Below are 9,167 nucleotides of genomic sequence, written 5' to 3'. Positions count from 1 at the left end.
CATAACTACCAATTTTTAAGTGTGCACCTGTTCCTTCATATTCACAGTTGCTTGCCACACGACTCAGGCAAGAAAGAGAAGGAATAACAAAAGGATAAAAATACTGGTGAAATAATAAGTTTGCATGTACGATCATTTTGCACACGATCACTCAACATTAGTGAAGAGCAATTGATAAGTGTGGAATAATAACTCGAGTAGTTTACCTTACCGTTTAACCAGCAGCAACTTCCTCAACCAAACCTCACTGATAGACACGGCCACTTTGTTTTCTGAAAATTCCCCTTGTTGTTCTTATTAATCGAACAAGACCTGACTCATGCATAATAAATGAGCAAATTAATGACTTGAAGTAATAAATGATAGTTATTTTGAGAATCACAAAATGTCATTATATCTTGACAGGTGATATTTTATCTCACAATGTATCCTGAAATCAACTTTAAAATGATATTGTAATTGTGGGAGATGGGACATCTGTTGACAAAAGACTTTAATATTTCATGATCGTGGAAATGCCGAATCAACATCGTAGCATAATTTAATGCGATTACACCAAATCCCATGACACCTGTCTTTCACTGTTCGTAATGAATCATGTCCAGGAGCATGCGCACTCGGAGATTTCTTTCAACCGCTGTTTCTGGAGGCAGGTGCGGACGATAAAATTTCACACCGTGAAGATGTTAAATGATGTTTTCGTGGGTCAAATTTGTGTTTCGGTATCATTTGCGCATTTAAGACCTTGATCAGGAAACTGCATAAGGCAAACTTCGATATGATCATGCATGACGTATTGGGTCAATTGAAATTAATTAATGTATGAAGCATGTTTTTGCATTTCTTGGTAAAGATATCTAATAATTCACCTCACGTTTTCTTGCGTAAAGAAAATCCAGTTCTTCTGTTAAGTTGAAAAATATATTGGTGCTCCGGCGTCAAATGATGTTTGGTTTTGAAAATAAATCTGCAAAAGTTGCAGAACATGAGAAGCCTTGGTTACCTTTCTGTATTGTCTCGGACGAACCTTCATATTTATATGTCCCTTCGCTTCAAACACGCAACAAACAAACAAACAAACAAATACAAGATCCATGAAATTTCTGAAAATGAGCGGAAGGTACTTTTCATTCAAGACTAACTTCACTTTCAACTCTTGGGTTTGGTTGTTTAATATTCCATGGTGCCTTAATCATTTGTAAACCATATTATATATATATATATATATATATATATATATATATATATATATATATATATATATATATATATATATATATATATATATATATATATTCTTTATATATTTCATATATCATATTATATATGTGTGTGTCTGTATGTCTGTCTGTTTGATAATGCGATTATTTGTACTATAATGTAAACCATATTCTTTATATATATATATATATATATATATATATATATATATATATATATATATATATATATATAAGAGTAATATGATTCAGCGAAACATACACACAAGAGTAATAATATGATTCAGCGAAACATTAATATTTAATATTTCTATTCTGAGATTATTTGCTTTCCCGACGGAACGTCTTTTATGTCTCCTTACCACGGAATCACTTCAACCCACTCTATATGATGTATACTATCAACATTCATTAACTATCTTTCATTTATATTTCATGAAAAAATAAGTAATTTGGCGATTGTGAATGCTTGTAGTCTGGTGCCGAAACCCTGATTTTTGGTCGAACCCAAAATTTCGGCCCCACAATGGTTCTCGGTGGTTTCTGTATCTTCAAAGCCTACTGAATCAGGATCTGCATGATGCCACCCTGGCACCCTTGGGCATTTTAATATATTCAAGATGGCCGCCAAGATGGCCGCCAAATGTGTAAATGGTGATATCTCAGCTGTGTGAAAAGTTATCAAAATGATGTTAGTGTCGTATGCCAGTTAAACAGGGCCAAGGAATTCATTTCTTTCATTGCCGAACATGTGCAACCCTTAATTTGCATAAAAATCCAAGATGGCTGCCAAAATGACCTCGAAAACAGGTAAAATGCCATATCTCAGTTCCATTAGAAGCTGTTGGAGTCATTGTGGTCTCCTTTGCCAGGCGAATGGGGCTAAGGAACTCATATCTTTCATTGCCTGATATGTACAACCCTTAATTTGCATAAAAATAATCAAAGATGGCTGCCAAGACGACCTCAAAAAAAGTTAAAATGTCATATCTGAGCTCAATGACTAGCTGTTGGAGTCATTTTGCTCTCCTTTGCAAGGTATATTGGGTCAAGCAATTCATATTTTTCATTAGCTGACATGTGCAACCCTTAATTTGCATAAAAATCCAAGATATCAGTTTGTAACAAGTCATATCTCAATAAACTATGCCACTGATTTGGTGTCTTTTGGCATGTTTTAGGTCAAAGAATCGGTATCTTTTGTTATATTTGCTGTAAAATCAAACATGAAAATCTGAAATAGATACTTACAATCCAAGATGGCTGCAAAGCTGGTTTCCACAACAAATATTAAGGTATATCTTAGCCGAAATTGCATCCTGGAGACTAATACATTAAGGGTTCAAGGCAGAAGGATAAGTTTCTTTCGTTATATAAAATGTAAAATATTTCATTGAAAGCCAAAATGACCACCCAATATCAACTATGGCCACAAAGATGGATGCCACAAAAACATTGAGTCGCATCTTAACCAACCAAGCATTCTTGAGACCTATTTTGTTTTGTTCCACAACAAATATCAAGGTATATCTTAGCTGAAACTACATCCTAGAGACTAATACATTTCAATATTTGTCGCAGAGTTTTCATTTCTTGTTTTCATGTTATCCCTCTAAAGTTGTACCCTTAGCTTTGCAATCATCATGCTGCAAACAATTTTATAGTGTCTGCCATAGGGGCATCAAGAATATGAATGTTTTGCGCTTGACACCCATCCATGGCACTTTTAACAGTTTAGTTGCAGTCAAATTATCCAATCTTTAAATGAATTGTTGTTGTTTTTATAATTAAACGTATAGACACCTTGCTCCTCCGAAAGCAATCTTCATCACCAGTTCAAATCCACTACCTGACATAAAAAGGTCTATACTGATGAGCATGTGCAATTTTCCTTGTGTCTTGGAATGAAACTGAAAGAACATAACAGTGCTGACGTGTTTCTTATCACCTCACTTCTCCAATAGATGGATTGCAGACTAACCTGTACTGTTTTGATGGCTTGTGCCAGCTTTATTGGACTGATATGATAAGAAACATACCAACAACCAAAATGTATGCATACAACGAGCCACAACTGCTAGGTGCCCATGCTGTGTCTTGTTATGGTGCAGTGGCCTACATGCTAGCCATGGGAGCCGCAACACATTAAACTGCAAAAATAACGGGCATAACAACTGGCACACTCATAAATATGAACGTAGACAAGAAAAAATGAAAAAGTAAAATATCGATGAACATGTAATATCCGCATATATAGATATTCATATTTATCTCTTATCTCATACTCTTTTGTTATTGATTTTGCAAATCTTTATTCTACTTTATGATCAAGATCCAAATTGGTATACGACTTCAATAAAGGCTTACTTTACTTCACTGAATTTATATATATATATATATATATATATATATATATATATATATATATATATATATATATATATATATATATATATATATATAAGGAACGCTTTTGTGAACAAAGATGGAAGGTCTCAAACGGATTTCTGTGAGTTCGGTTGGCTTAAAGATGAATCAGTCAAATCACTTTGCATTTAACTTTTAGTCGAGGCTAACCAGCTCCCTAGAAGTGCATACATTCATTCCTAATGGATATGCAGGTGACCCTTCATATTCCACAGGAAGTTACATATGCTCTTTAACTCAACTGGCTGTGACATCTGTATTTTCTACGAGTATAGGATAACAAGCAACTGTCAATAATAATGGCCCTGCTAATAACAAAAGCGATGAAGGATGATTTTGTGCAAGAATCTTACCGAATTTTACAGTTCTGGTCGAAAAATTGTAAATTAGTATTTGGGTACATTGTACAGATAAGTATTATAAACGTGTCACCAAATGCCACCAAAATCAATTTCATTAAATACTCAGTCAGCTGAAGTATCACATATTATTTGATATGGCAGCTATTCCGGAGATCATATTTTCATTGAATTGATAAATGGTAGGTAAACAGTTCATGTAATGGGAAAAGTGGGTTCCTCGGTACCTATCATGCCGCCAAATATTAAGAATCAATCTCAAAGATGAGCAATGATAATATAAGTTAAGGCTACATGCCTGTTTTGCAACTCTTTTTAGGGCATCGATGATGTTTTGACTTCACTTTTGATATATAAGTTGCATTGAACAGTATTATATACAATTGACCCTTAAAATGTATCCAAAGACGCAAAACTTGGTCTCGCAAGCTACTTAGTAAATAGAGACATGATGTAATATTTTTGACACCATTATAAGCATTAAAAGATAAACTCCCTGTTTGCAATGTTCTTGAAAGTTTTTTTCAGGTCAGATAACAAGAGATTCAAATTCTGCGACTAATAAAACATGACCATACTCATCAAAATAGGTCTTAAAGAATGCTTGATTGGCAAAGATGCAACTCACACCTCACTAAATCTAACATTGGTGTTTGTAATGCAATTAAACCGCTCAAAGTGCTCTGAATTGGTGCCAAATGCAAGAGGTTGGTATTCCTGCTGCCTATGAATGACACTTTAGCAGAAACTAGACACTTGTTTGCAGCATGACAGTTGCATAGCTCAGGGTACAACGTCTGATGGATGACATGAAACCTGGTCGTCATTGTCAAATCAGAAAACCATACCCGCAATGATAAAGGTATTTATAGAATGACTCTGCCACACCCACTTGCGGTCATATATTTAAAGGGCAGCAATATTAAAGATCCTGCTGAAATTGACCTGAGTGACTAAATTGGTGCAAAGATAAACAAGACAGATTAGTCAGGATGGCTCAAAGATGACCGAACAAGTCACTTCTCTGCAAGTGCACAAGCATGCTCAGCAAATTCGCCTCGAATAACTGAAGCTCATTTATTGTGGTTGATTGATAAATGATAAAATGACCCTTCACATTGTATGGAAAGGTACAGTTCATTATAATTTAATTTAAATGGATGGTTTGACAATTTATATGAATGAAAATGTTAATTCAATGACCTCTCAAACGGATCCAAACACATACAGCCTTGTTTCGAAGATGCCAGATAAATCTTGTTTGTAATGTTTTATGAAACCGTTATAGCGGCAATAAGGGATAAAATCCTTCCATTAGAAGTAAGATTTTTCCAGCTCAGAAAACAAGTAATGAAAAACCTGCGACCAATAAAACCTGACCAAACACAACAAAATAGGTCTCAAGATTGCTTGGTTGGTTAAGATATGACTCAATGTTTTTGTGGCATCCATTTGTGTGCCAATAATTGATACTGGGTGGTCATTTTTGCTTTTCATTTGTGCATTTTTGCTGAAATATTTTACATTTTATATAACGAAAGAAACTTATCCTTCTGCCTTGAACCCTAAATGTATTAGTCTCTAGGAAGCAATTTCAGCTCAGATATAAATTGATATTTGTTGTGGAAACCAGCTTAGCAGCCATCTTGGATTGTAAATATCAATTTTAGATTTTCATGTTTGATTTTACAGCAAATATAACAAAAGATACCAATTCTTTGACCCGTAAAACATGCCGAAAGACACCAAAATCAGTGGCATAGTGTATTGAGATATGACTTGTTACACACTTAAACAGATATTTGATTTTTATGCAAATTTTATGCAAATTAAGGGTTGCACATGTCAGCTAATGAAAGATATGAATTGCTTGACCCAATATACCTTGCAAAGGAGAGCAAAATTATTTAAATAGCTAGTCATTGAGCTCATATATGATATTTTAACTGTTTTGAGGTCATCTTGGAAGCCATCTTGGATTATATTTATGCAAATTAAGGGTTGTACATATCAGGCAATGAAAGATATGAGTTCCTTAGCCCCATTCGCCTGGCAAAGGAGACCACAATGACTTCAACAGCTTAATGGAGCTTCTAATGGAGCTGAGATATGGCATTTTACCTGTTTTGGAGGTCATTTTGGCAGCCATCTTGGATTTTTATGCAAATTAAGGGTTGCACATGTTCGGCAATGAAAGAAATGAATTCCTTGGCCCTGTTTACCTGGCATACGACACTAAAATCACTTTGATAACATTTCACAGAGCTGAGATATCACAATTTACATATTTGGCGGCCATCTTGGCGGCCATCTTGAATATATTAAAATGCCCAAGGGTGCCAGGGTGGCATCATGCAGATCCTGATTCAGTAGGCTTTGAAGATACAGAAACCACCGAGAACCATTGTGGGGCCAAAATTTTTGGGTTTTGTGCTTCGGCACCAGACTATTGGTTTATATGACAGCTGGAATTGTCGAAGATTGTTACGTCGAAACATTGACTACTATCAACGATGTGACAGAACCATTAGAAAACAGATTGAAAAGTGTCATGTCGGGACATGGTGAAGCTAGGAAAGAGAGACACAGACGGAGTCGTCGTCGATCACAAGAGTGGTCCTGGAAGGGGGGAGAGAGAGAGAGAGAGAGAGAGAGAGAGAGAGAGAGAGAGAGAGAGAGAGAGAGAGAGAGTGGAGATTGGACGACGCACAGCTCTGGCACGCACAAGCATACGTGTGTGGAAGAGGTGGCGTTGGAGGAACGTCAAAGGAATGAATAAATGAGAAGATCCGATTAGTGGGTCGATCCACTGTGTAGTTCTAATAAAACAAGTTGAAGGTGGAATAGAATGAGAAGGTTTGACTCCTCTGGTGGTTGCTGCAAAGCTAAAAATCAACATTGAGTCGATGGTGGGAGTTTACTATAAAGGGTTTCGAAAATCAGGAACAGCTGACACGTCATAATCCACGATGGTGTAAATGCGAGTAATTCTACCGTCCATCACGACGTCTGTTAGCTTTGAGGAGCTTCAAATGTCAAACGATCCAGTGAAGATTCTCTTTTTATCGCATATTTAATTTGCAGTTGCCATCGACGTTTGACTGTTCAGGGACCGTGGTTACCGTCACTGTTTGTATAGAGGACCAAGTTGTTTCAAAGTCTTTGCTAATAAACATCACACCACATCAAAGTCCCATCTGAAAACTTGGAAGTGGTAATTTGGAAAAGTGCCATCCAAAAACGGTCGTAGACGACATCGCGCGTGAAATCCTCAATATCTTGCTCGTCCTTACGTTTAGCAGCAGAAGGCTCCTAGTAAATCGACAAGGCCAAGTATAGTTTGTTCGCAGTAATCTGGCATTCTCGTAAGTGGCACAGACAAATATAGAAACAGACCAGCAACGCGGCATGCCTTTTGTTACATGGTCGTCTCGGTAGACTATGGCCTTTTCATATTAAAATGATATTCAAAGGTGTTAAACTTTTTGGAGACTTTGTTTGTGGTTGATAATTGCACGAGATTATGCGAAAAATGGCATTATGCGAGATGGCATCGTGCTGCCAGTCACGTAGCAACCATACTTACTTTGTGAGCTCTCAGGGCAGAAACACTGCTTCACGCCAATCAAAACATAACACGCCAGTAGTTTCATAAACATGTTCCTTGACGAACGCGTAAAAGACGGTATGACTGACCGTAAATCATTGAGTAAAACCAGACAGTATCGATAAAAGACTTTCAAATTTGGTTCAAACACACTCATTATATATTCAAAAAATATGAGAGGAATTTTTAAAACGGTAGAACTCACTTTCCTGAAGCTCAAAACACTCCCGTTTTCGCCAGCACGCCAATTCCGCTCAGCACCACACGACAACAACAACACAAATTTTGCCGAACATACTTTCGCTTAACAATTGGCGAAAATCCGAGTATTACCGAAGGATGCATGGTCGGCACTCTTCGGAAAAGAGAGGCGAGAGCAACCTGAGGCGAGGCGAACATGTATGGGTTACGTAACCGCTTCACGCCTTGAACAATACCCGTTGCTAGTCTGTTTCTATATTTGTCTGTGTAAGTGGTAAGTATATAAGAAAACATGAGAGCGTTTGTTCACAAAGAAGATGCGTATTCCCATTGTATGTGTCAGTTGCATGTACAATTTATTCACTTCATCAGTTATATTTTCTACTTGCTCTCTTAATGGCCTACAACGGACGCCTTTGTTGTAACACTGAATAACGTGACATAAAACTGCTGCTGGGGCACCAGCGTAGGCCGAAGTAAAGCATCAATGTATTAATTATTATTAATTGGGCATTGCGGTGATGAAATCTTATTAGCGCAATTTCCCTAGAGCTATCAACATAGAAAGGTACAATCGAGTTTTTTTTGTGGTTGCCGGTCTTTTACCACTGGCGTTCGACATCCAGATTCGTGGTGGATACGCACACTCAGAATTTCATGCACATCTGGACTTCCCTCACCTGAGCTGTCCTTGTGCCAGGCGCCATCACCGGCAGCTTTCCATGGGAATGCAACGTTATGTCCGTATATATATCTATGAACAAGACTTCAAGTGTAACTGAAATTTGGTGTACTGGTTAAGTAAAAGTTGATTGAAGACTGAAAATTTTACTGATCTGTAATCAAAACATATGCTAAAATATGTTGACTAGCTGTATCTAGATATCATGAACGAAATACACACGCGCAGTTACGACGACTGCACTTTTGTAATCGCTTAGATACCTCGTTTTGTATTCCTTTTTGAACAAGTGATCTTTGTATTTTGGGTTTTCAACAATATTGGTCAAAATATTTCACACAGCACTCATCCTAAAGCCTGCATTTGGTTTCAAGGTGTCTGAGAATGGCTTCACTGAAATTTATCCAAACAAGGTGATATTTGACTCTATGTAAATTTTCTGGGGTGACTTTCTCCTTTTTTGCTCAAAACATTTTCCTCTGTAGATGTTCATCTGGTAGCTTTCAAATCCGGCATAATTTCATCCAGGTGTGTAACACTTACGACAAATTTGCATATGCAAATTCAAGGAGGGGTGTTAACTTTGACAAATGATATCATTCAGAGATATTAAAAATAATAAAATTTGAATTAATAAATATTTGGAACCAGCATTCTAAATTATAAGTGGA

Source organism: Ptychodera flava, chromosome 8 (genome assembly GCF_041260155.1).
Source record: "Ptychodera flava strain L36383 chromosome 8, AS_Pfla_20210202, whole genome shotgun sequence".
NCBI lineage: Eukaryota > Metazoa > Hemichordata > Enteropneusta > Ptychoderidae > Ptychodera > Ptychodera flava.
The sequence above is the reverse complement of the archived record's forward strand: the minus strand, read 5'-3'. Positions refer to the sequence as shown.